The sequence below is a fragment of the Gorilla gorilla genome, chromosome 15, assembly GCF_029281585.2.
Source record: "Gorilla gorilla gorilla isolate KB3781 chromosome 15, NHGRI_mGorGor1-v2.1_pri, whole genome shotgun sequence".
Taxonomy (NCBI): Eukaryota; Metazoa; Chordata; class Mammalia; order Primates; family Hominidae; genus Gorilla; species Gorilla gorilla.
The window spans coordinates 70,161,450-70,186,426 of NC_073239.2; the positions used below are offsets into that span (position 1 = coordinate 70,161,450).

The 24,977-nt window shown below is 40.1% G+C and overlaps 1 long non-coding RNA gene across 6 annotated transcripts in view; it reads left to right on the forward strand.

The window, feature by feature from the left end:
* LOC129526638 (uncharacterized) overlaps positions 1-24,977 on the forward strand; it is a 422,067-nt gene that overhangs the window by 51,218 nt on the left and 345,872 nt on the right. For 2 of the 6 annotated variants that reach the window (XR_008671333.2, XR_010130753.1), the window contains exon 1: positions 3,312-3,902. The exons of 3 other annotated variants lie outside the window; for them this stretch is intronic. This is a non-coding gene — a long non-coding RNA (uncharacterized lncRNA). Of the gene's footprint in view, positions 1-3,282; positions 3,903-24,977 lie in introns of those variants that run through there. One more of the 6 variants, XR_010130754.1, reaches the window with a different exon arrangement.

The following is a 24,977-nucleotide window of genomic DNA, read 5'->3' on the forward strand; positions in this document are numbered from 1 at the left end:
TTTTTCCCTTTGCCATGTGTAAGGGGCTAGTAATAGACCAGATCTCATCCAATTTGATAGCTTTAACTATATGTAAGGTACATGGATGTTCTTTGGTCAAGGTTAGGCCAAGGCAGACATCCAGGCCTGCGTGATTCAGTGGGTTTAGGGTGCAGGCTCATACTCCATTTGTTATCACCTGTTTGTGTAAGTTCATTCTTGGCTTGGAGCTGCTGTTGTCTTTAAAAGGTATAACTGCCCGGCTGACACTATAGCGTGGGGCTTGGCTCTTAGGCATGGCTCAGCATGGCTCTTGTACTGGTGCCCAGAGAAACAGAGAGAGAACCAGAGCTGTCTTGTCTTGTGGACGGACAGAGGGGAGCCAGGTCATGGCTTGGCTTGTCTCTCGTGCCCAGGGAAACAGAGAAAGAGTTAAGCTGCTGACCCTGAAAGCAGGGGAGAACCGGCTGTGCAGCTGTGTGTATGGGAGCAGTTCAGAGCAAGCAGCCGAGACAGGGAGGACAGTGCGAGAGAGACAGTGTAAGTAAGCTGCTGATGAGAAAGCTGTTGATGAGAGCTGCTGCTGAATAAAATCATCTTTCACCTGCCTAAGGCTCCCTGAGTGTTCTTTCTCCTCATCCATCTACTCTCTTTGGACCTCAACATGACAATTGGCATAGTCATGAACCTGACACTATATATTGGTTGTTATGTCCCAAATCATCTTTGAAATGAATTAAAGTGTGAATAGATAATAAAAAGCAAATAAAATCAATCAACCGAATACTGACTTCCCTACTAAGGCCAAGGTTATATATCTAATACCCTCCTAAACAGGTGTACCTGGACATTCCATATAGGCATTAAAAAATAAACATTTCCCAAATTGCATATTTACTCACCTAAAACTTGCCCCCCACCTTTAGATTCTATCATTGTTTACTCAGAACCTTGAGAATCATCCTCAACTCTTCCTTTTTCTCTCACTTCACATGTCCACTCAATCACTAGCTTTGTCAATTTTATCTCCTGTCAACCTTAGCTCTTAAACAGTTTTCAAGTCCAATGTCTTCTCATCACTTGCACTTCCACTGCCCTAAATCAGGCCACTAATACGCCTTGTCTGGTCTATTGCAACGGTCTTCATCCTGGTTTTTCCTCCTCTAGGCTTGTGGTTGAAAGTTTCTCTTTCATACTGTTTTCAGCATGATCTTTCTAAAGCGCAAAGCAGACCACGCCATAGCCTATTTTACAATAACCCTCCATCACTGATAAGACAAAACTTTAGAATGGCACAGACAACTCTATAATTTGACCTCTGCTTATAACGTTATGTCCATCTCTGGTAACTCTTATCTATATACCCATGTCCATCAAGATGAGACTACTTGTAGCTACCAAAACATCTTATTCACCAACTTATTTGACTGCCTGGTGAAAGCTTGTTCATTCAGAACACAACTCAGACATCACCATTTCATTGACATTGTCTCTGACATCTCCCCACTTTCCTCCAAAGCTAGAGTGAACTGCCTTCTCTGTACCTCTGAGCCTTACACATCTTTACACTTGCATATAATTTTCTTCAACATTTTATGAGGAAAATTTTCAAGCAGAAAAGTTGAAAGAATTTTGCAGTGATCACACAATTAATGTTTTATTGTGCTTACTTTGTCACATCTCTCTATCCATCAATCCACGTTTTTAGAAAAATGCTTTTCAAAGTAAGTTGCAGATATCAATATACTTTTTTCCAAATAACTCAGAATACATATCAGAGTTCCTACATAACATATAGAGTTCTATATTTGTTTGTAATTCTTATTTTTAAATTTCATGTTAAATTTATGTACAATGAAATGTGAAATGCACAAATCTTAAGTGTACCATGAGATTCACTAAATCATACATGTGAGTAACCTACACACCTATCAAGATATAGAATATGACCCTGACCCTGAATACTGTACTGAAGCCCCTTTCCAGGAAGTCTTCTCTTCTAGAGGCAGTGACTATTCCAATTTTCTTCCAACTAATTTTGCCTGTTATAGAACTTTATATAAATTGAACTGTACAGTATATTCTCTTTCATGTAAGACTTCTTTTACTCAGCATAATGTTTTTGAGATACATAGGTTGTATGTATCAGTACTTTTTTTTTTTTTTTTTAAGATTCAGGGTCTCACTCTGTTGCCCAGGCTGGGGTGCAGTGGTGATCTTAAGTGTACCATGAGATTCACTAAATCATACTGTGTCCAAAATTGGTGGGTTCTTGGTCTCACTGACTTCCAGAATGAAGCCGCGGACCCTCGCGGTGAGTGTTACAGTTCTTAAAGATGGTGCGTCTGGAGTTTGTTCCTTCTGATGTTCGGACGTGTTCGGAGTTTCTTCCTTCTGGTGGGTTCGTGGTCTCACTGGCTTCAGGAGTGAAGCTGCAGACCTTCGTGGTGAGTGTTACAGTGCTTAAGGCAGTGCGTCTGGAGTTGTTCATTCCTCCCGTCTGGAGTTGTTCATTCCTCCCAGTGGGTGTGTGGTCTTGCTGGCCTCAGGAGTGAAGCTGCAGACCTTTGCAGTGAGTGTTACAGCTCATAAAGGCAGTGTGGACCCAAAGCGTGAGAAGCAGCAAGATTTATTGCAAAGAGTGAAAGAACAAAGCTTCCACAGTGTGGAAGGGGACCTGAGCGGGTTGCCACTGCTGGCTGGGGCAGCCTGCTTTTATTCCCTTATCTGGCCCCACCCACATCCTACTGATTGGTCAGTTTTACAGAGAGCTGATCGGTCCGTTTTACAGAGAGCTGATTGGTGCATTTACAATCCCTGAGCTAGACACAGAGTGCTGATTGGTGTATTTACAATCCTCTAGCTAGATGTAAAAGTTCTCCAAGCCCCCACTAGATTAGCCAGACACAGAGCACTGATTGGTGTGTTTACAAACCTTGAGCTAGACACAGAGTGCTGATTGGTGCTTTTACAAACCTTGAGCTACACACAGAGTGCTGATTGGTGTATTTAAAATCCTTTAGCTAGACATAAAAGTTCTCTAAGTCCCCACCAGATTAGCTAGATACAGAGTGCTGATTGGTGCGTTTACAAATCTTGAGCTGGACACAGAGCACTGATTGGTGCATTTACAATCCTTTAGCTAGACACAAAAGTTCTCCAAGTCCCCACCAGATTAGCTAGATACAGAGTGCTGATTGGTGCATCTACAACCCCCCCTCCCCCACTAGACACAGAGTGCTGATTGGTGCATATACAATCCTCCCCTAGACATAAAAGTTCTCTCAAGTCCCCAACTGACTCAGGAGCCCAGCTGGCTTCCCCTAGTGAATCCTGTGCTGGGGACACGCTAGCAGAGCTGCCTGCCAGTCCCGCGCCCGCACGCCCACACCCCTCAGTCCTTGGGCAGTGGATGGGACCGGGCGCCTAGGAGCAGGGGGCGGCGCCCGTAGGGTAGGGTCGGGCTGGCGGGAGCCCGGGGCGGGGCTTGGGCATGGCTGGCTGCAAGTCCCCAGCCCTGCCCCACGGGGAGGCGGCTGAGGCCCAGCAAGAATTCAAGCTCCGCGGGGGCAGGCCAGCAGTGCTGGGGGACCCGGCACACCCTCCGCAGCTGCTGGCCCGGGTGCTAAACCCCTCACTGCCCGGGCAGGCGGTGCCGGCCGGCTGCTCTCAGTGCGGGACCTCGGAGCCTGCGCCCACCCGGAACTAGCCGCGTTCAGCCCTGGTTCCCGCCCCCGCCTCTCCCGCCACACCTCTCCACAAGCAGAGGGAGCTGGCTTCAGCCTCAGCCAGCACAGAGAGGGGCCCCCACAGCGCAGTGGCGGGCTGAAGGGCTCCTTGAGCATGGCCAGAGTGGACGCTAAGGCTGAGGAGGCGCCGAGAGCCAGTGAGGGCTGCTAGCACGTTGTCACCTCTCAATACATGTGAGTAACCTACAAACCTATCAAGATATAGAACATTACCCCCACCCCGAAAAGTGTACCCAAGCCCCTTCCCAGGAAATAATCTCCTTTAGAGGCAATGACTATTCTGATTTTCTTCCTACTAGTTTTGCCTGTTATAGAACTTTATATCCATTGAACTGTACTCTTTCATGTAAGACTAAATCTTTTACTCAGCATAATGTTTTTGAGATACATAGGTTGTATGTATCAGTAATTTTTTTTTGTTTGCTTTTAGATTCAGGATCTCACTCTGTCACCCATGCTGGGGGGCAGTGGTGCAGTCATAGCTCACTGCAGCCTTGAGCTCCTGAGCTCAAGGAATTCTCCTGCCTCAGCCTTTCAAGTAGCTAGCACTACTGGTATGCATCACGACCTCTGGCTAATTTTTTATGTTTTTCAGTAGAGACAGGGTTATTATTATTATTATTATTATTATTATTATTATTATTATTATTTTGTGACAGATTCTCACTCTGTTGCCCAGGCTGGAGTGTGGTGGCACGATCTTGGCTCACTGCAACCTCCGCCTCCTGGGTTCAAGTGATTTTCCTGCCTGAGTAGCTGGGATGACAGGCGTGTGCCATCACGCCAGCTAATTTTTGTATTTTTAGTAGAGACAGGGTTTCACTATGTTGGACAGGCTAGTCTCGAACTCCTGACCTCAGGTGATCTGCCTGCCTTGGCCTCCCAGAGTGCTAGGATTATAGGCATGAGCCACCTCACCCGGCAAGGTCATTATTTTTTAAAAGTCTTCAAATTACCAAGTAATATTCCATTGTATAGATATACTAAATTCTAAAAATCCATTCTTCAGTTGAAGCACACCTGGGTTGCTTCCCGTTTCTGGCTATTGTGAACAAAGCTACTATGAATATTCCTGTGAAGGTCTTTTTGTTGATACATGCACACACACACACACTCAATTCTATGACTGATATTTTTGGGTCATAGAATATTTACATTTAGTTTTTGTTTTTAAAAAAACTGCTGGACTTTTCCCCAAAATGATTATACCATTTACACTCCCACCAAAAATGTGTTGCTTCATATCTTCATCGATATTTGGTATTGTGTGAGTTTTAAATTGTAGACATTCTGGTGGATGTGTAATAGTGTTTCATTATAGTCTCATAAAATTTTGGTTTACTAGTCTTTCTCTGCAGACTTTGAACTTCCTGAAGACAGACATTTTATTCATATCTTCTGTACCTAATAATGTCTGATATAGAGTAGGGCTCAACAAATATTTGTTAAATTGAACTGATCTGAATTGAATCCTCCTGTACGTAGCAAATAAAAAAACCCACTTCTTTCCTCACTTTATCCCTTTAATCAAAAGGCAGGGTGAGGTTTTTTTTGTATTGCTTTGTTTTGTTTTTGAGACTGGGTCTCACTGTGTCGCCCAGGCTGGAGTGCAGTGGTGCAATTATGGCTTACTGCAGCTTTGACCTCCTGGGCTCAAGTAATCGTCCCACCTCAGCCTCCTGAGTAGCTGGGACTACAGGTAAGTGCCACCATGCCTGGCTAATTAAAAAAATTTTTTTTTTCAAAGACATGCTTTCGCTATGTTGCCCAGGCTGGTATTGAACTCCTGATCCCAAGAAATCCCCCCACCTCATCCTCCCAAAGTGCTGGGATTACAGGCATGAGCCACCATGCCTAGCTAGAATGAGCTCTTCTGTTATAAGCAGTAACATTTAAATTAAGATTAGGGTGCTATCCACCTGGAGTGATTTGGGGCTCAAAGCAGCTCTTTCCCTAAATATTTGTTCCATTGCTCCTCTTTTTATTTATTTTTAATTCTTTATTTAATTTTATTATTACTATTTTTTGAGATGGAGTTTTGCTCTTGTTGCCCAGGATGGAGTGCAATGGCGCAATCTCGGCTCACCACAACCTCCGCCTCCTGGGTTCAAGCGATTCTCCTGCCTCAGCCTCCCGAGTAGCTGGGATTACAGGCATGCACCACCGCAGCCAGCTAATTTTTGTATTTTTAGTAGAGATGGGGTTTCTCCGTGTTGGTCAGGCTGTTCTCAAACTCCTGACCTCAGGTGGTCCGCCTGCCTCAGCCTTCCAAATTGCTGGGATTACAGGCATGAGCCACTGTGCCCGGCCTATTTTTTAACATTATTGCATTCTTTACACATTTTTCAAATTGACAAGTAACAATCGTTAATATTCATGGGGTACACAGTGATGTTTTGATACATATAATGTACAGTGATCAGTTCAAGGTAATTAGCATCCATCATCTCAAACATTTATCATATTTTTGTGTTGGAACATTTAACATCTTCCTTTTAGCTATTTGAAACTGTGATATATTATTGTTAACTTTAGTCATCCTGCAGTGATATAGAACAATAGAATTTATTCCTGCTATCTAGCTGCAATTTTGTATCCTTTAACAAGTCTCTCCCTCTCCATCTCTTCCTCCTACACTTCCCAGTCTCCAGTATCCTCTGTTCTACTTTTCACCTCTATGAGATCAACTTTTTTTAGCTTCCACATATGAAAGTTAAACACCTTTCTGTTTCTGGCTTATTTCACTTAACATAATGTTTTCCAGTTCCATCCATGTTGCCATGAATGACAGGATTTCTTTATGTGGCTAACTAGTACTCCACTGTGTATATATATCACATTTTCTTTCTTTCTTTCTTCTTTTTTTTTTTTTCTTGAGACAAGAGTCTCGCTCTGTCACCCAGGCTGGAGTGCAGTGGCTTGGTCTTGGCTCGCTGCAACCTCTGCCTCTGGGGTTCAAGCGATTCTCCTGCCTCAGCCTCCCGAGTAGCTGGGATTACAGGCATCTGCCACCACGCCTGATTAATTTTTGTATTTTTAGTAGAGACAGGGTTTTGCCATGTTGGCCAGGCTGGTCTTAAACTCCTGACCTCAAGTGATTCACCTGCCTTAGCCTCACAAAGTGCTGGGATTACAGGCATGAGCCACTGGGCCCGGCCATATACCATATTTTCTTTATCAATTTGTCCGTCGTTGGACACCTAGGTCAATTCCTTATCTTGGCTATTATGAATAATGTTGTAATAAATATGGGGGTTCAGGTGTCTCTTTGATATAATGACTTCGTTTTCTTTGGGTACATTCCCAGCAGTGGGATTGCTGGATCATATGTCAGTTACATTTGTAGTTTTTCTGAGGAAACGCTATACTGTTCTCCGTAGCAGTTGTACTAGTTTATATTCCCACCAATAGTATATGAGTTCTCTTTTCTTTACATTCTTGCCAGTATTTGTTATTTTTTAGTTCCTTGTATATTCTGAATATGAATTGTCTGATGAATGAATAGTTTGCAAATATTTTCTCCCATTCTGGGGGTTGTCTTTTCACTCTGCTGATTGTTTCCTTTGCTGTGCAGAAGCTATTTAGTTTGATATAATCTCATTTGTTTATTTTTGCTTTTGTCGTCTGTGCTTTGAGGTCTTATTTATAAAATATTTTATCAGACTAATGTCCTAAAGTGTTTCCTCTATATTTTCTTCTAGTTGTTTTATTGTCCTGAGTCTTACATTTAGGTCTTTGATCCATTTTCAATTGATTTTTGTATAGGATAAGAGGTGGAGGTCTAGTTTTATGCTTCTTCATACAGATACACAGTTTTTCTGGGATCATTTATTGAAGAGACTGTGCTTTCCCCAATGAGTGTTATTGGCACCTTTGTCAAAAATCAGTTGACTGTAGATATGTGGATCAATTTCTGGGGTCTTAATTTTATTCAATTGGTCTATGTATTTGTTTTTATATCATGTTGTTTTGATTATTTTGATATCTGGTACTATGATACTTTCAGCTTTGCTCTTTTTTTGTGCAGGATTATTTTAGAAACTTGGGCTCTTTTTTGGTCCCATACAAATTTTAGATTTTTTTTTTTTTCTGTAAAGAATGTCATTGGTAGTTTCATAGGAATTGTGTTAAATTTGTAGATCTTTTTGGGGGAAGTATTGTCATTTTAACAATATTAATTTTTCTGGTCCATGAGCATGGCTTGTCTTTTTCATTTGTTTATGTCTTCTTCAGTTTCTTTCATCAGTGTTTTGTGGTTTTCCTTGTAGAGATCTTTCACCTCCTTGGTTAGATTTATTCCTAGGTATTTTATTTTATTTTATTTTTGGTAGCTATTGTAAATGGGATTGCCCTCCTGTTTTTTTTTTTTTCCAGATAGTTTGTTGTTTCTGAAAATAAATGATTTTTGTTTATTCTGTATCCCACAACTTTACTGAATTTGTTTACTGGTTCTAAGAGTTTTTTTGTAGAATCAATCTTTTGGTTTTTCTATATATAAGGTCATATCATATATAAACAGGGACAATTTGACTTCTTTCTTTTCAATTTGGATGCTCTATGTTTCTTTCTATTGCCTAATTGCTCTGGCTGAGACTTCCAGTACTATGTTGAATAAGAGTGGTGTGCATGGACAACCTTGTTTTGTTCCAGTTCTCAGAGGAAAAGTTTTCAACTTTTTTCCACTCTGTAAGGTGTTAGCTGTGGGTTTGTCATATACAACCTTTATTATGTTGAGATGCTTTTCTTCTATACTTAATTTATTAAGCAGTTTTATCATGAAGGGATATTGAATTTTTTTCAATTTTTTTTCAGCATCTATTGAGATGATATGTTTTTTCTTCTTCATTCTATAGATATGATGTATAACATTTATTGATTTATATATATTAAACCATCCTTGTATTCTTAGGATAAATCTCACTTGCTCATAATGTATTTATCTTTTTGATATGTTGTTGGATTCAGTTTGCTAGTATTTTGTTGAGGATTTTTATGTTTATATTCTTCAGGGATATTGGCTTATAGGGAGTTGGCTTATATTTTTGTTGCGTCCTTGTCTGGTTTTGGTACCAAGGTTATGCTGGCTTTGTAGAATGAGTTAGAAAGAATTCCATCTGCTTCAATTTTTGGAAATGCTTTGAGAATAACTGCTATTATTCTTTAAAGGTTTGGCAGAATACAGTGGTGAGGGCACCTGGTCCCGAATTTTTTTTTTTTTTTTTTTTTTTGAGACAGAGCCTCCCTCTGTCGCCCAGGCAGTGGTATGATCTCGGCTCACTGTAACCTCCACCTCCCAGGTTCAAGTGATTCTTCTGCCTCAGCCTCCTGAGTAGCTGGGATTACAGGCGTGTGCCACCACACCCCACTAATTTCTGTATTTTTAGTAGACAGGGTTTCACCATGTTGGTCAGGCGGGTCTCGATCTCCTGACCTTGTGATCCGCCTGCCTCAGCCTCCCAAAGTGCTGAGATTACAGGTATGAGCCACCGTGCCGTGCCTGGCCTGAACTTTTTTTTTATGGAAGATTTTTATTACTGATTCATTCTTGTTACTTGTTATTGGTCTTCTGTTCAGGTTTTCTATTTCTTCTTGGTTCAATCTTGGTAGATTGTATGTATCCAGTAATTTATCCATTTTTCTCTAGGTTTTCAAATTTATCTATTAGTGTATAGTTGTTCACTGTAGTCTCTGATGATCTTTTTTTCTTTTTTCTTCCTTTCTTTTTTTTTTTTGAGACAGAGTCTCGCACTGTTGCCTGGGCTGGAGTGCAATGGCAAGATCTCAGCTCACTGTGACCTCCGCCTCCTGGTTCAAGTGATTCTCCTGCCTCAGCCTCCTGAGTAGCTGGGATTACAGGCATCTTGCACCATGCCCAACTAATTTTCTGTATTTTTAGTAGAGATGGGGCTTCACTATGTTGGCCAGGCTGGTCTTGAACTCCTGACCTCGTGATCCACCCACCTCAGCCTCCCAAAGTGCTGGGATTGCAGGCGTGAGCCACCATGCCCAGCCTCTGACGATCTTTTCTTTTTCTGTAATATCCATTGTCATGTCTCCTTCTTCATTTCTAATTTTATTTATTTGAGTCTTCTCTCTTTTTTTCTTAGTCTAGCTAATGGTTTGTCAATTTTATCTTTCCCAAAAGCCAACTTTTTGTTTCATTAAACTTTTTTATTTTTTTATGTTTGTTATTCTCAATTTTGTTTATTTCTGCTTTGATCCTTATTCTTTCTTTCTATTAATTTTGGATTTGGTTTGTCCTTGCTTTTCTAGTTCCTTGAGGTGCATTATTAGGCTATTTATTTGAAATCTTTCTAGTTTTTTGATGTAGGCCTTTATTACTATAAACTTCCCCCTTAATACTGCTTTTGCTGTGAGCCCCATAGCTTTTGGTATGTTGTGTTTCTATTTTCATTTGTTTCAAGAAATTTTAAATTTTTATTCTTAATTTCTTACTTCACTCATTGGTTGTTCAGGAGCATGTTGTTTAGTTTCCATGTATTTGTATAGTTTCAAATGTTCCTCTTGTTATTGATGTCTAGTTTTATTTCATTGTAGCCAGATAAGATACTTGATATGATTTGGATTTTTAAAAATTTTCTGAGACTTGTCTCAGAATGTGTCTGCCTGTCCTAATATATGATCAATCCTGAAGAACGTTCCATGTTCTAATGAAAAAAAAAGTGTATTATTCAGCTGTTGGGTGAAATGTTCTGTAAACGTTTGTTAGGTCCATTTGGTCAATGTTACAGTTTAAATTTGATGTTTCTTTGTTGATTTTCTGAGAGAAAATTAGAGCGTTGACATCCTCAACTATTATTGAATTGGGGTCTATCTTTCCCTTTATATCTAATGATATTTGCTTTATAAATCTAAGTGTTCTGGTGTTGAGTGCGTATGTATCTACAATTATTATATTTTCTTCCTGAAGCGATCCTTTAGTTATTATATAATATCCTTCTTTGTCTCTTTTTACAGCTTTTAATTTGAAGTCTGTTTTGTTTGATGTAAGTATAGCTACTCCTGCTTGCTTTTGGTTTCCATTTGCATGAAATATCTTTTTCCATCTCTTCACTTTCAGACTATGTGTATCTTTATAGGTGAGGTGAATTTCTTGTAGGCAGCATATATTTGGGTCTGTTTTTTTTTAATCTATTCAGCCAGTCTATAGCTTTTAAGTGGGAAATTTAATCCACTTACCTTCAAGATTATTGTTGATAGGACTTATTTCTGTCATTTTATTGGTTGTTTTCTGTTTGTTTTGTATATCTTTTGTTCCCTACTTCGTCTCTGATTATTTATTTTTTTTGGTTGGGTGGTTTTCTGTAACAATAAGGTTTGATTCCTTTCTCCGTCTCCTTTGTTTATCAGCTCTACAAGTGAGTTTTATAGTTTCACAGGTTTTCATTATGGTGGTTATCATCTTTTCATTTTCAGATGTAAGGCTCTCTTGAGCATTTATTGCAAGGCCAATCTAGTGATGGTGAATTCCCTTAGTTATGCCTTGTTTGTGAAAAGTTTTATTTTTCCGTCATTTCTGAAGGATACCTTTGCTGGGTAAAATATTCTTGACTGGCAGCTCTTTTTTTTCTTTCAGTATTTTGAATATATTAATATCATCTCATTCTCTCCTGACCTGTAAGTTTTTTGCTGAGAAATCCTCTGTTAGTCTAATGGGAATTTTTTAGTATGTGACTTGACATTTTTTTCTTGGTGCTTTTAAAATTATTTCTTTGTGTTTGACTTTCGAGAATTTGACTCAAATTTGGCTGAGAAAAGAACTGTTTATGTTGAATCTATTTGGGTTTCTTTGGGCTTCCTGGAACTGGATATCCATCACTTTCCCAAGTCTTGCAAAGGTTTTTGTTATCATTTCATTAAATATGTTGTTCTTCTGTTTTTCCTTCTCTTCTCCTTCTGGAATGCCAAATATTTGTTTGCTTAATGGTGTTCCATAAATCTTATAGGTTTTCTTCATTCTTTTTTTATTCTGTATGCCTGTGTTATTTCAAAAGACCAGCCTTCAAGTTCTGAAATTCTTTCTTCTGCTTGGTCTAGTTTGTTGTTGAAGCTCTCAATTGGTTTTTTAAATTTCATTCATTGAATTATTTGGCTCTAGAATTTCTTTTTTGTTCTTTTTTATGATATTTATTTCTTTGTTGAATTTCTCATTCAAATCATTTTTCTGATTTCATTGTTTTGTCTATTTGTATTGTCTTTTATCTCACTGAGCTTCCTTAAGATTATTAGGGCTTGAATTCTTTTTGTGGAATTTCTTATATTTCCTTATGATTGGAGTCTGTTACTGGAGAATTACTGCTTTCCCTTAGAGGTCACGTTTCTTTACTTTTTCATGGTTGATATGTCCCTATGTTGATTTTCTATGCATCTGGCAGAGAAGTCACGTCTTCCAATTTTATGGAAGGTTTCATAGGGAAAGACTTAGTTGTATGAATGGGTCTTGGTGTATCAGTTCAATAGGGTGTGTTGGCCTTGGTTCTAGAGGGACATAGTAGTGTAGTCTCCATGTAGTTTCTTCAGCTATAATCTACACTAATGACACTTGTGAGTTTCTCCGTGGCCTGGACTGAGAGAATTTGTGGTGATGGTGGTGTAACTTTGCTAGTGTGGCTTGCCAGGGTGTTTCTCAGGTTAGGGGCGCATGTATGCACACAATGGATCAGCCAGATTGGGATTTTGCTTGGTGGTGTTGGGGCCACAGGGCTGTTACTCTAGCCAGGAACATGAGCATACAATTGCTTGGCTGGCCTGAGGATTTTCTTGCTAAGAGCAGCTCACACGACTGTTTCTCGGGCCTGGGATGTGGTCACACAGCTGCTTGGCAGGTCTGGTGATATGTGTGCTGGGGGCAACTCATGGGGCTGTTTCTCAGTGCTAGGAACAGCTGCACAGCTGCTTGGCTGGTCTGGGGCCAATTCTGTGGGAGGTAGCCCGGAAGCCTGTTTCATAGGCATGAGACATGGGCCTATGAAACACAGCAGTGCTCAATTGGCCGGCGGAGCGGGGGGCATCCTACCAAGGTGGCCCATGGGGCTGTTTCTCTGGCTAGGGGCATGGGTTCACAGCTGCTCAGTTGTCCTGGGGGCATGTCTTCTGGGGATGGGCCATGGAGTCATTCCTCAGTCCTGGGAAGTGAATACACACCTGCTCAGCTGACCTGGGGGCATGTGTGCTGGAGAAGCCCATGGGGTAGTTTCTCAGGTCTGGGATGCTAGTGCAAGGCTGCTCAGCCAGCTGAGGGGTTGTGCCTACCAGGGGCAGCTTACAGGGCTGTTTGTCAGACTCTTATTGGGGGCACAGGCCATTGGGTAAGCCAAGAACATGTCTGTGGGAGGTGGGGGCACTGTGGGGCTGTTTCTCAGGTCCTGGCATGGGCACATAGTCACTCCACTGGCCTGGGGGCATATCGGCTGCTCAGAGACTTGGTAATCTTTTCCTCTTGGGGGAGGGTGCACAGTGGTTTGGCTGGCTGAGGGTGGGTTTGCCCCAGGGAGGACTGGCAAACTGTTACTCTGGCTAGAAGTACAGTGATGGTGGTTGGTTTCCCTGCAGCTGGGATTGTGGTATTCAGCCACCTGTGTGGACTTGGAATGATGAAGATGGAGCCCCGCTGCTGGAGAGGTGCAGTGGCTACTGGCCCCCAGGGCAAGACACTCTTCAGAGGTGTCTCTGGCCTCAAGATGGTGCCCTGCTGCAGCAGATTGGCTCAAAGCGGGTAGACAGGGGTGGGAGTGCACACCTTGTGGTCCTTATTCAGGGCAGTGTGGCTGTATGAATTCCTGGTAGCTCTCCAAACTGGGCTCAGGGCTTGTGAGGACTGTGGGATTCTCGTGTTATATAAGGACTGTTTGTATTTGTAGTGGCAGTGGGGGCTGGTGGGAATCTTCTGCTTACCTTTTCCTTGCAGCAGGAATTCCCTCCTGACTCTAGGCCAATCCAATCAGGGAGGGAGCATGGTGGGAGGGGAGGCTGCAGAGACCAGTTGCATCCTTGCTGTCCTCCTGAACTTCTAATCACCACAGGTGCATCTCCAGTTCCCTGCTACACTCTGGTGCTCTCCCTTCAACACTCCAGTCAAATCTTAGCTGTTCATTCATTGCCTTTGTCCTTTTCTTGTAGTGGGGGAAAATGTCAGGCATCTCTAGTCAGCCATCTTGCTGACATCTGTCATCTTTTTATTTTAATAACTTCATTACTTTGGGTCTTTCTTAATGGCTTTTCCATTTTGATAGAGCCTTTTTAAGATGGTAATATATGAAAGAAGATGAGTTAATACTTGAATTACAACCAATAAAAGACTACACTGAAGTTTTGATTTTTGTTCTAAGGCATGAAAATTGGTGATGAGTGGGTCTAGAAACAGGATAGGAACAGTTGATCATATGGGAAAGGTGCCACAGTCAAGGTAATAAGTAGTTGCTGACATAGGAACTTCTTAGAAGTCACACAGTAGACTTTTATCAAGGCTTCCAGTTTAGGTACACCATGACCATCTATCTTCCTCCATTCCCTCTTTCCTCTCTTCTTTTACTTCTTCCCTTTATCCCATCCCCATCTCAGTTCACAGCTATGGTCTTAGAATCTAGAATGTTGCCTGGGATAATCTAAGTGTTGAATAAATATTTATTGAGTAATGTAGGCTATTTTTCTAGGGCCTTTCAACCTTCTAATAAAATAATTATTAATTTAGGGTCAGTTAATGAGCTAATGGTGATCTTCCCTACCCTAGAAACATTTGCATATAGCATTAAAAAAAAAAAGGCAATGGAGTAAGCCATATCTTTGTCCGAATCCTGGTTCTAAGTGTGTGATTTTAGACAAGTTGCTTAAGACCTTTTAATTTGTTTTCTCATGTGTAAAGTGAGGATAATATTTATTATTAAGTACTTTGCAAGGTGTTATAAATATTGGTATTAATGTACATTTGACAGGATATATATTTTTTTGAATGTCAGGGTTTTTTTTTGTTTGTTTGTTTTTTTTCCAGGATCACTTCTGGTTCCCCCCGCCCACCCCTCACCCCCCATCTCCCCCACAAAGCCAGTTTGATTGTGTTCATTGCTTTGTTTTATTCTTCATGTGTGGTCACAGAGGTATTTATCATTTCTGAAACGCGGCTAAACCTCTTTAAATTTTAGTTTTCTTTAAAAATTATGATAAAATACATATAGCATAAAATTTACCATTTTAGCCATTTTAAAGTGTTCAGTTCAGTGGCATTAAGTACATTCACATTGTTATACAACCATTACCACCATTCATCTTCTGAACTGTTTTAATCTTGCAAAACTGAAACTCTGTACCCATTAATCAATAACTCCCCATTCCCTGCACCTCTCTAGCTCCGTCAACATCATTCTACTTTCTGTCTCCATGAATTTGACCACTCTAAGTACTTCATATAATGGAATCATATAGTGGTTGTCCTTTTGTGACTGCTTTATTTCACTTAGCATAATATCTTCAAGGTTGATCCACATTGTAACATGTGATAATTTCCTTTCATTTTAAAGCTGAATAATATCCCACTATATGAACATAACACATGTTGTTTGTGTATTCATTCATAGATATTTGGGTTGTGTCACTTTTTTAGCTATTGTGAATCATGCTGATATGAATCTGTGTATACAAATATCTTTTGGAGTCTTTGCTTTAAATTCTTTTGGGTATATAACCAAAAGTAAAATTTCTGGATCTTGTGGTAATTCTATGTTTAATTTTTTGAGGAACCTCCATACTATTTTCCACAGTGGTTGCACCATTTTAGATTGCCACCAACAGTGCACCAGGGTTCTGGGCTCCAATTTCTCTATATTCATATATGTGTGTATATATATATATATATATATATTTTTTTTTTTTTTTGAGATGGAGTTTTGCTCTTGTTGCCCAGGCTGTAGTGCAGTGGTGCAATCTCAGCTCACTGCAACCTCCACCTCCTGGGTTCAAGCGATTCTCCTGCCTCAGCCTCCTGAATAGCTGGGATTACAGGTGCCCACCACCACACCTGGCTAATATTTTGTATTTTTAGTGGAGATGGGGTTTCACTATGTTGGCCAGGCTGGCCTCGAACTCCTGGCCTCAAGTGATCTGCCTGCCTCGGCCTCCCAAAGTACTGGGATTACAAGCATGAGCCACTGCATCCCACCTGTTTTTTTTTTCTTTTTCTTTTTTTTAAATAGTGCCATCTGGCCAGGTGTGGAGGCTCACGCCTATAATCCCAGCAATTTGGGAGGCTGAGTTGGGCAGATTGCTTGAGCTCAGAAGTTCAAGGCCAGCCTGGGCAACATGGTGAAACCCTATCTCTACAAAATAATACAAAAATTAGCCAGTTGTGATGGTGCACGCCTGTAGTCCCAGCTACTTGGGAGGCTGAGGTGGGAGGATTGCTTGAACCCAGGAGGCAGAGGCTGCAATGAGCCAAGATCATACTACTGCACTCCAGCCTGAGCAACACAGTGAGACCCTGTCTCAATAAATAGTAATAATAAAATAAAAATAAATAGTAGCCATCATAATGGACGTGACATGACATCTTATTGTGATTTTGATTTTCATTTCCCTATTTTTCAGTGATATTGAGCAACTTTCCATGTGCTTTTGGCTGTTTGTATGTCTTCTTAAGATAAATGCCTATTCAAGTCAATTTCCCATTTTAAAATCAAGTTTTTGTTGTTGTTGTTGAATTTTAGGTGATCCTTATATATTCTGACGTGAATCTCTTATTCGATATGATTGACTGGATAACACTTTTCAATTTTCTCTTTTTTAATATTGGATTTTTAGTTGTTTTGTGTTTAGAGCAGAGGAAAGTATATTGAAGGAGAAGTTCACTGCATCGTTGTGGCCAGAGTCCTTACTACCTTTTAATTTTTAAAAAGTGGATTTGTTTTTAAAAATCAAAATATATGAATTTGCTTGTTTTATGATTACAATTATTTTAATGATAACAGCAACAAAAAAACTGTACATGAATGTAGGAAAGTATTAACTGCTTTTTTTCTTGGTAATTTACCTATGGGTGATTTTTTTCTATTCACTTCTATTTTCACTTAAATAATAATGATAATCAATTTCTGTTATGATGATATAAATAGGCATTATTTAAAACAAGTAGGTTTTGTATGAAGAAAAAATGAGAGAGACAGGACAAAAGCTAAAATTAATTTCCTGGGTTAAGCAAGTATTTTATTGGTGGTGTTTGTTTTATATTTTGTTTTAGCTTATTATTATTTTTTGTTAGATGAGAGATTATTGAACATGTGTGTACATATAGCGGAAGGAATTAACGGAGAAAAAAGCTGAAGAAGTGAGAGGGATAAGACAATGGTGACTGATCGCTGGAGCCAGGTCCTTTAGGAGACAGAAGATAAGAATCCAGAGCACTCACAAGGAAATTGGCCCCCATCAAGAGGAAAAATAGCATAAATCTAGGAGAGCGTGTAATAAATCTGTAGGCTCGAAGGCCTTGAAGCTGAGAGATGGACTGTTTTCTCTAAGCAGTAGAAGTGTCTTTTTTCAGAGAGTGTGTGGGAGGGCAAGTAGAAGCAGGGAGGTCATTTTGACATTCGCACTGTGATTAGGAGAGTGAACTGACTGGGGCAGGCAAAAGGCATTTCTGAGTGACATTTAAGTGGCTGCAGTAGGAAATAATTCATTTATTCTGGCAGCAATCAACTGGCTGCTACATGTAGAAGAATATACAATGGATAATTGGATGATCTGTGGGTGAAAAAAAGATATCTGAAAATTCTGTCAAGAGCATAGGATTTGAAGATCCATTGGGTCTATCTTGGCTGAATATGGAAGGAAACTGCTGATAAATTAGATCGAGACAGAAGGACTGTGAGATTGGAGCTCTCTGTGCGAAGTAGAAAGTGACGAGGTCTGAATAAAGGAGGAAAAAACTGGAAAGTAGGAAGCTGTGGTCAGACAGAAATTTTGAAGGATTTTTATCAGACTTGGCTAAGAATTCTTAAATTTCAGATTTTTTCAAAGTAATACTCAGAAATGTTTGTGTCTCATTAGATTCAATTTGATTTTATTTTTGAGACAGGGTCACATGCCACTTTGTCACCCAGCATGGAGTGCAGTTACATGAACATGGCTCACTGGAGCCTCCACTTCCCAGGCTCCAGTGATCCTCCACACTCAGCCTCCAAAGTAGCTGGGACTGCAGGTGCATGCCACCATGCCTAGCTAATTTTTTTTTTTTTTTTTGTATAGATGGGGTTTTACCTTGTTGCCCAGGCTGGTCCCAAACTCCTGGGCTCAAGTAACCCATCCACCTCAGCCTCCCAAAATGCTGGGATTACCAGTATGAGTCAATGTGCCCAAGTTCATTACATTTTATATAAGAATTACATTCTTTTTTCCATTTTCTTTCTTTCTTTCTTTCTTTCTCTTTTTTTTTTTGGCAGGGAGAGGAGAAAGGGAGGGTCAAGAATGGTTTCTTTTCTCATTTCTGCTTCTATAGAAAACATGTTAGGTCATTTTTCCCAGAGAAATGTTTGCATTATGAATGGACAAAATCAAGAAGTTGCTATTTATTAAGTCTGGTAATGAAAATTTGAAAAAAACTAAATTGTACATTACTGAATTGAAAATGTGAAATAGGGCCAGGCATGGTGGCTCATGTCTGTAATCCCAGCACTTTGGGGGGCCGAGGCAGGTGGAACACTTGGGTCAGGAGTTCAAGACCAGCCTGGCCAACATGGTGAAACCCTGTCTCTACTAACAATACAAAAATTGAGCTGGGCGTGGTGGCACATGCCTATAATCCCAGCTACTGGGGAGGGTGAGGCAGGAGAATTGGTTGAACCCAGGAGGCGGAGGTTGCAGTGAGCGGAGTTCGCACCACTGCACTCCAGCGTGGGTGACAGAGCGAGATTCCATCTCAAGAAAATAAAAATAAAAAGCGAAATAGATTTTCACATTAAATTGCTAAGCCTGATTATAGCAAATGTTCTATTTGACATTTTATTATTAATACTTTATTCCTTTTCTTATTTATGGCGTTCTGGTAATAAGAATGACTTACACATTATCTTAGCACCTTGGGGGGCCAAGGTGGGCAGATTGCCTTAGCTCAGGGGTTTGAGACCAGTCTGGGCAACACAGTGAAACCCTGTCTCTACTAAAATACAAAAAATTAGCCAGGCGTGGCAGCGTATGCCTGTAGTCCCAGCTACTCAGGAGGCTGAGGCAGGAGAATTGCTTGAATCTGGGAGGTAGAGGTTGCTGTGAGCTGAGATCATGCCACTGCACTCCAGCTTGGGCTACAGAGTGAGACTCCATCTCCAAACAAACAAGAAAAAGAATGACTTACACCATCTTATGATCAGTATTGTGATAATCAGAATAACTTATACCATCTATTTTCACAAACTGAATTAAATGGGGTAATATACATGTATAGAGGAAAATTTGGGCAAATATTTGGTTGTTACTAAATTATCTGAATTTATTTGTTGGAAGGGAGGACAAAACCTTTCTCCTCTGACCTACCAGATTTAGTAACTGGGGCTCTGCAAAATAAACTGACAAAAGACAGATTAGCAGGAGAAAAGAAAACAGAGGTTATTTATGTGTGTAGTGTGCAAACATGTGGGAGGAACTCACTAATGAATAACTCAAAGAGGTGGTTAGACAGACCCCAGGGATTAGATACTATTTTAACAAAGAACGATAAATTTGTGGAAGAATGACAAGACAAAGGAAAAGGAGATTTAGGTTTTCGGAGACAGCAAACTTTGGAGAGGTAAATATATGGGGAAACTAATGGAAGATAAGTGTTGTTTAGTAAGGTTTGTTATGTAGCTTCCTCTTGGTGCCACCTCTGGGCTGATAAGAGTCTAGAGTTATGTCTGGTGATTAACTCATTTGTCTCTTCCTGGAACAAGAGAGAGGAGGGAGGACTTTTTTTTTTTTTTTTGAGACACAGTTTTGCTCTTGTTGCCCAGGCTGGAGTGCAATGGCACAATCTTGGCTCACTGCAACCTCTGCCTCCCAGTTTCAAGTGATTCTCCTGCCTCAGCCTCCCGAGTAGTTGGGATTACAGCCATGTACCCCCATGCCCAGCTAATTTTGTATTTTTAGTAGAGACAGGGTTTCTCTGTGTTGGTCAGGCTGGTCTCGAACTCCCAACCTCAGGTGATCCACCCACCTCGGCCTCCCAAAGTGCTGGGATTACATACAGGCCTGAGCCACCGCACCTGGCAAGGGAGGGCATTTTTACAAATGGGAATGTATGCCCAGCTTTTAGGCAAACATAGGTGGAGAGTTTTCTGGTTTGTGTGTGTGTTTTGCATCTGCTCTTTCTCTATTGCCTTCAGCTCAAAATAATAGTGCCGAAGTGGCATATTTTGGGGTGGCATTCTCTGATCCTCTTTATTGTCTATCTTTATCAAACTCGGATTGCTTTTTCTTTGCTTTCACCTCAAGGTTTTTTTTTTTTTTTCTTTTTTTTGAGATGGAGTCTTGCTCTGTTGCCCAGGCTGGAGTGCAATGGCACAATCTTGGCTCACTGCGACCTCTGCCTCCTGGGTTTTAGTGATTCTCCTGCCTCAGCTTCCCGAGTGGCTGGGATTACAGGTGCACACCACCATGCCCAGCTAATTTTTTGTATCTTTAGTAGAGGCGGGGTTTCACCATGTTGGCCAGGCTGGTCTCGAACTCCTGACCTTGTGATCCTCCTGCCTCGGCCTCCCAAAGAGCTGGGATTACAGGAGTGAGCCACCACACCCAGCCTCACCTCAAGCTTTTGATATATGGACAGGGCCACCATTCTTCAATAACGTCATCTGGGCTAAGATCCCTGATGTCTTTTGGTGGGCAGACTTCCCGTAGTTAAACCTCATCTTTTCTCCCTACCAGCAAAGAGAAGATGATTATTCCACTGGCTGCTAACCAATGCCAAACTGACCATTGGACTAGTTCAATTACTGCCTTTGAATCTTTTCCTAAGCAGTGCCACTTAGTAAACACTCTCTATTCTATTCAGTACCCAGCTATTCTTTTCTCCTTACTTAAGAAGCTCCTGAAAACAAAGCTCATCTGCGGATGCTTCACTTATGACCCTGTAAGAGATGCCCTCACCCCATTTGAACTATCTTAAGTATCTTGCTGTCCATTTAAGGGTTGGTTTAATGTTCCTGTTCTGCTTCTAGTGTGACATTTTGAGTTCCATGATAATAGGGAACATGTTTATTCAACTTCTGAAAAACTACAATGCTTAAGTATGTTGATTTCTGCAAGTAGGCACTTAAAACTGTTTTATAAAGTTGATGACAACAGTGATGGTATCAGAGAAACTAAGTCCTTATGTGCTTTCTAAAGCTAGTAATAGATTTCTGAGGTCTTAACATTTGTATTTAGGATGTGATATATGTTCCTATTATTATTTGCTTTTGAATGTAAGACCATCCTTTAATCTTCCCTTCAAAATGAATAAGACTGAGAGAAAAATACAGGCTGTTTTTAATCTCAATTTTAGTGGCTAACTTATGTGTATTTTTTACTTTAAGCTGCCTCAAATTCATTTTAGGAAATGTACACACTTATGTATAAAAAGATTAAATAAATTCATGGAGGAAGTAAGGTAAGTTCCCCGCCCCCCATGTCGCTGAGATTTCTAATCCTTCATTCCCTAACTCTTGGAAATCTTACATCTTGATTCTTTCTCTTTTTCACAATGAGTAACAAATTAGACCAGGGAAATTATAAAGCATGCTTAGTTCATTTTATTATCTTTGTATATCGCAGAGGATGATGACAGAGGGAGAAAAACATACTTGTAATAGTGGCTGATTATGCTGCACAGTTCAAATCACTGGAGGATTTTCTTTTGAGATGATAAAAATGTGTGTAATGAAACAGTAGATGAAATAAATTATACAAAAATCCTTTAATTAAAGTATTTAAGATATCTTTCATATGGGAGCAAGAAGAGAATGAGTTAGTGGAATAAAAATAATTATATGGCTCATAAAAATTTCTATTTGTATATCATTCAACAGATTATTCCATAGTGTCTCAACCTGTCATTTCTTGCTCTCTTGTTACGTATTTTCTTCCCCTCTTTCTGAAGGCCAGCTTATTCTCAGTTAACGTCTATGAGCTTTGTCCTAAGAATGGAATAGGTAAGAATAAGAAAATGAAAACTGATGCCCTAGTCTCTGTAGAGGTACAGAAATAATTCAATCTTACTCTCCCGGAATTTTGATTGTAGTATCACAGATTTTGAATCATGTTGGAGATCTTCCTCTCAATAGGGTTTAGTAGAAAGGCAATTGATTTTAGACTTAGAAGACCTATATGTGATTATCACCTTATAGTCTGCAGTTGTATGAACTTCAGTCAGTCATTTAACCATTCGAAGTCTTAGTTCCTCATTTCTAGACTAGCAGTAATAATAATTGTCTCATGGGTTGTTGTATCAAAGTATATAAAAGGACCTTGTAACCATGAAGTGGGGTACAACTATATCATCATTGTCATCATAATTTTATATGAGAAAACTGAAATTAGTCAGAAAGATTAACTATTTTCTCCAGGGACACACAATTTATTAGTAATAGAGCAGAAACTAAAAGCTGAGTGTCCAAATTCTTAGTTTAGATTGTTTCTCTTTGACTCTTTTCAAAGTTCTTTGTTTTAATTTGTAGGAGCCTTGTTTTTTCTCTCTCATTCTGTATGATTGGGTTTTACTCATCGTGAGTAAATAAGAGTAAAAATTTAAATTGTGTTTTTCTTCTTTACAATTTTAAACTTGAGCTTCAGGGATGTATCAAGCTCCAGTTTCAGAGGAAAGAAAAAGCGAATTCCTAAGGGCTCCCTTTTGCAGACCATTTCCTTGCAGGAGTTTGATTGCCCTTCACAGGAGTGGGACCTGTTTTTGTATCTGGGAAATTGACCTTTGCTGTGGCTTCTCTGCTACAATAGGTGGTGGCAGGAGATGTGTAGAAGCTCACCACACAGCATTTGATGGCAGAACTCCAAAATGCCTGACACAATTCCTAATCAGAAAGATCATCTCCGATGGGACCCTCCCAAGGATCTCCTTCGGTCAAGACCTTGCATTTAATCAACAGTGTCCTTTGTCCAGAGGATTAAGATAGTGTCCTCTCTACAGAGTGTTCTGACTCCTTGTGTTTTAGTTAAGAGGGAGTAGAAATTGAATGGGAACAAAAGAGAATTGCGCCAGAGGAAGGGGGTTCATTTTATGTAGTTATAAATTGAAAAAAGTGAAGCGTATTTTACAAAGGCACATTTGATACTAATGTGTCTCCAGGTGACTTTAGTAATACGATTAGCGTTTTAGCTATGCTCTTCTTGTTAACATTTTCAATTTGTATCAAATTTTTCCTTTTTAAAGGAAACAGCTATCAGCAAACAGCTAGGGGATGTCCAGTGGAAAATTTAGAAATGCACTGGAGAAAGTGTAGTTTCAAAACCAAAGAACATAGTGATATAATGCATTGCATAAAGTGAGGGTTCAAGTACTCATTTTAGAGCCTGCCAAGACCAAATAATTTTACCCCAGTCAGAAACAAGGCCAGAAAAAGATATGTTTTAGGGAATACCATTCCACCCTCAAACATTTACCTACAAGGGATATATCAAGGGACATGCCAAGAAGAAATAATAGTTACAGACATTTTGGAAATACCTGCAACAGAAAATATCTTCTGTAAAATTAGTGAGAGAAGTTGTTAAGTATCCAAGAGTAACAAGAAATGAAAGGGAAGTGGATTTTCTTGACAATGGCTGCTGAAACTGTGTGTTGTATAGGAAATGACTTGCAGGAAAAGCGCAAATTCTTTTTCCTTAGTGAAGGAATTATACTGCATATGCAGAGGGTGGGGGAAGGGGAGGCCTTATTTCATTGTATTGTCATAGGGAGTTTTGGGCCTTGGAGCCAGAGCAACATGGATTTGTATCCCAGTTCTGTTTCTTACATGCTGGCTGTAAGGCCTATAAAAAAAAGATAATGTGTCATTTGGGAATATCTTCAGCTGAGAATACAGAATACCCAATTAAATGTGGCTTAAACTGTAAAGACATTAAATTATATCTCTTAAAAAAAATTCTAGGGTGGCTTATGCCTATAATCCCAGCACTTTGGGAGGCTGAGGTGGGTGGATTGCTTGAGGCCAGGAGTTTGAGACCAGTCTGACCAATATGGCGAAACTCCATCTCTCCTAAAAATACAAAAAAAAAAAAAAAAAAAAAAAAAAAAATTAGGTGTGGTGGCTTATATCTGTAGTCCCAGCTACTTGGGAGGCTGAGGCAGGAGAATTGCTTGAATCCAGAAAGCGGAGGTTGTGGTGAGCCAAGATTGCGCCAGTGCACTCCAGGCTGGGCAACAGAGAGAGACTGTCTGAAAAAAGAAAAAAAAAAGTATTCTGAGGGCAAGTTACGGTGGTACTGATGGAGCAGCTCAACAATGTCATCCCGGATCCAGGCTGTGTGTGTGTGTGTGTGTGTGTGTGTGTGTGTGTGTGTGTGTGTTTTCCTTTGTTATTCTGAGAATATTGGCTTATCATTGTTAGGCTGGTCAAGTCATGGCCCCAATGACCACCTTAGGTCCAAAATAATGCCTCACATAGTTATAGCCAAAGCAGAGAGTCAAGGAGTGGAGACAATAGGATTCTTTCCTCACGAGGAGGCTCTGTCTTTTATGTGGGAAGAAACCTTTTCCTAAAGTTCTCTGGCAGACTTCTTATTATGTCTCATTGGTCAGAACTAGATTACATCTGCTCCACTGGGCCACCCCATCAACCACTGATTTAGTGTGGGGATGAGGTTGAGGCCTATCTTCTCCACGAGATCTATTAGCAACTCACTATGCCTGCAACAGGTAATATTTATCCTGCAGGGTACCAAGGTAGTAAGCATTAGGGATAATACATCTAAAGTTGTTAGTACTTCACCTAGCTTATCTCAGGCATGCATTAAATGACCATCATTATTATAACTTTTAAAATTATTTGTACTTTTTCTACAATCTTTTATTTTACTGTGAACATTTGAATATAGTCATAATCAGTGTATACAATTTTGGACTCTGCTTTTATTTCACTTCTCTTTATAGTCTAAGTGTTTCCCAATGTCTCTGTATAGGCTCAATAAAACTTTTTAAATGACTGCATTGAATTCAGTCTATCAAGTGGCTGCATTAGAATTTAATTTAATTTAATTATTTTTACATATATAGGATGCTTC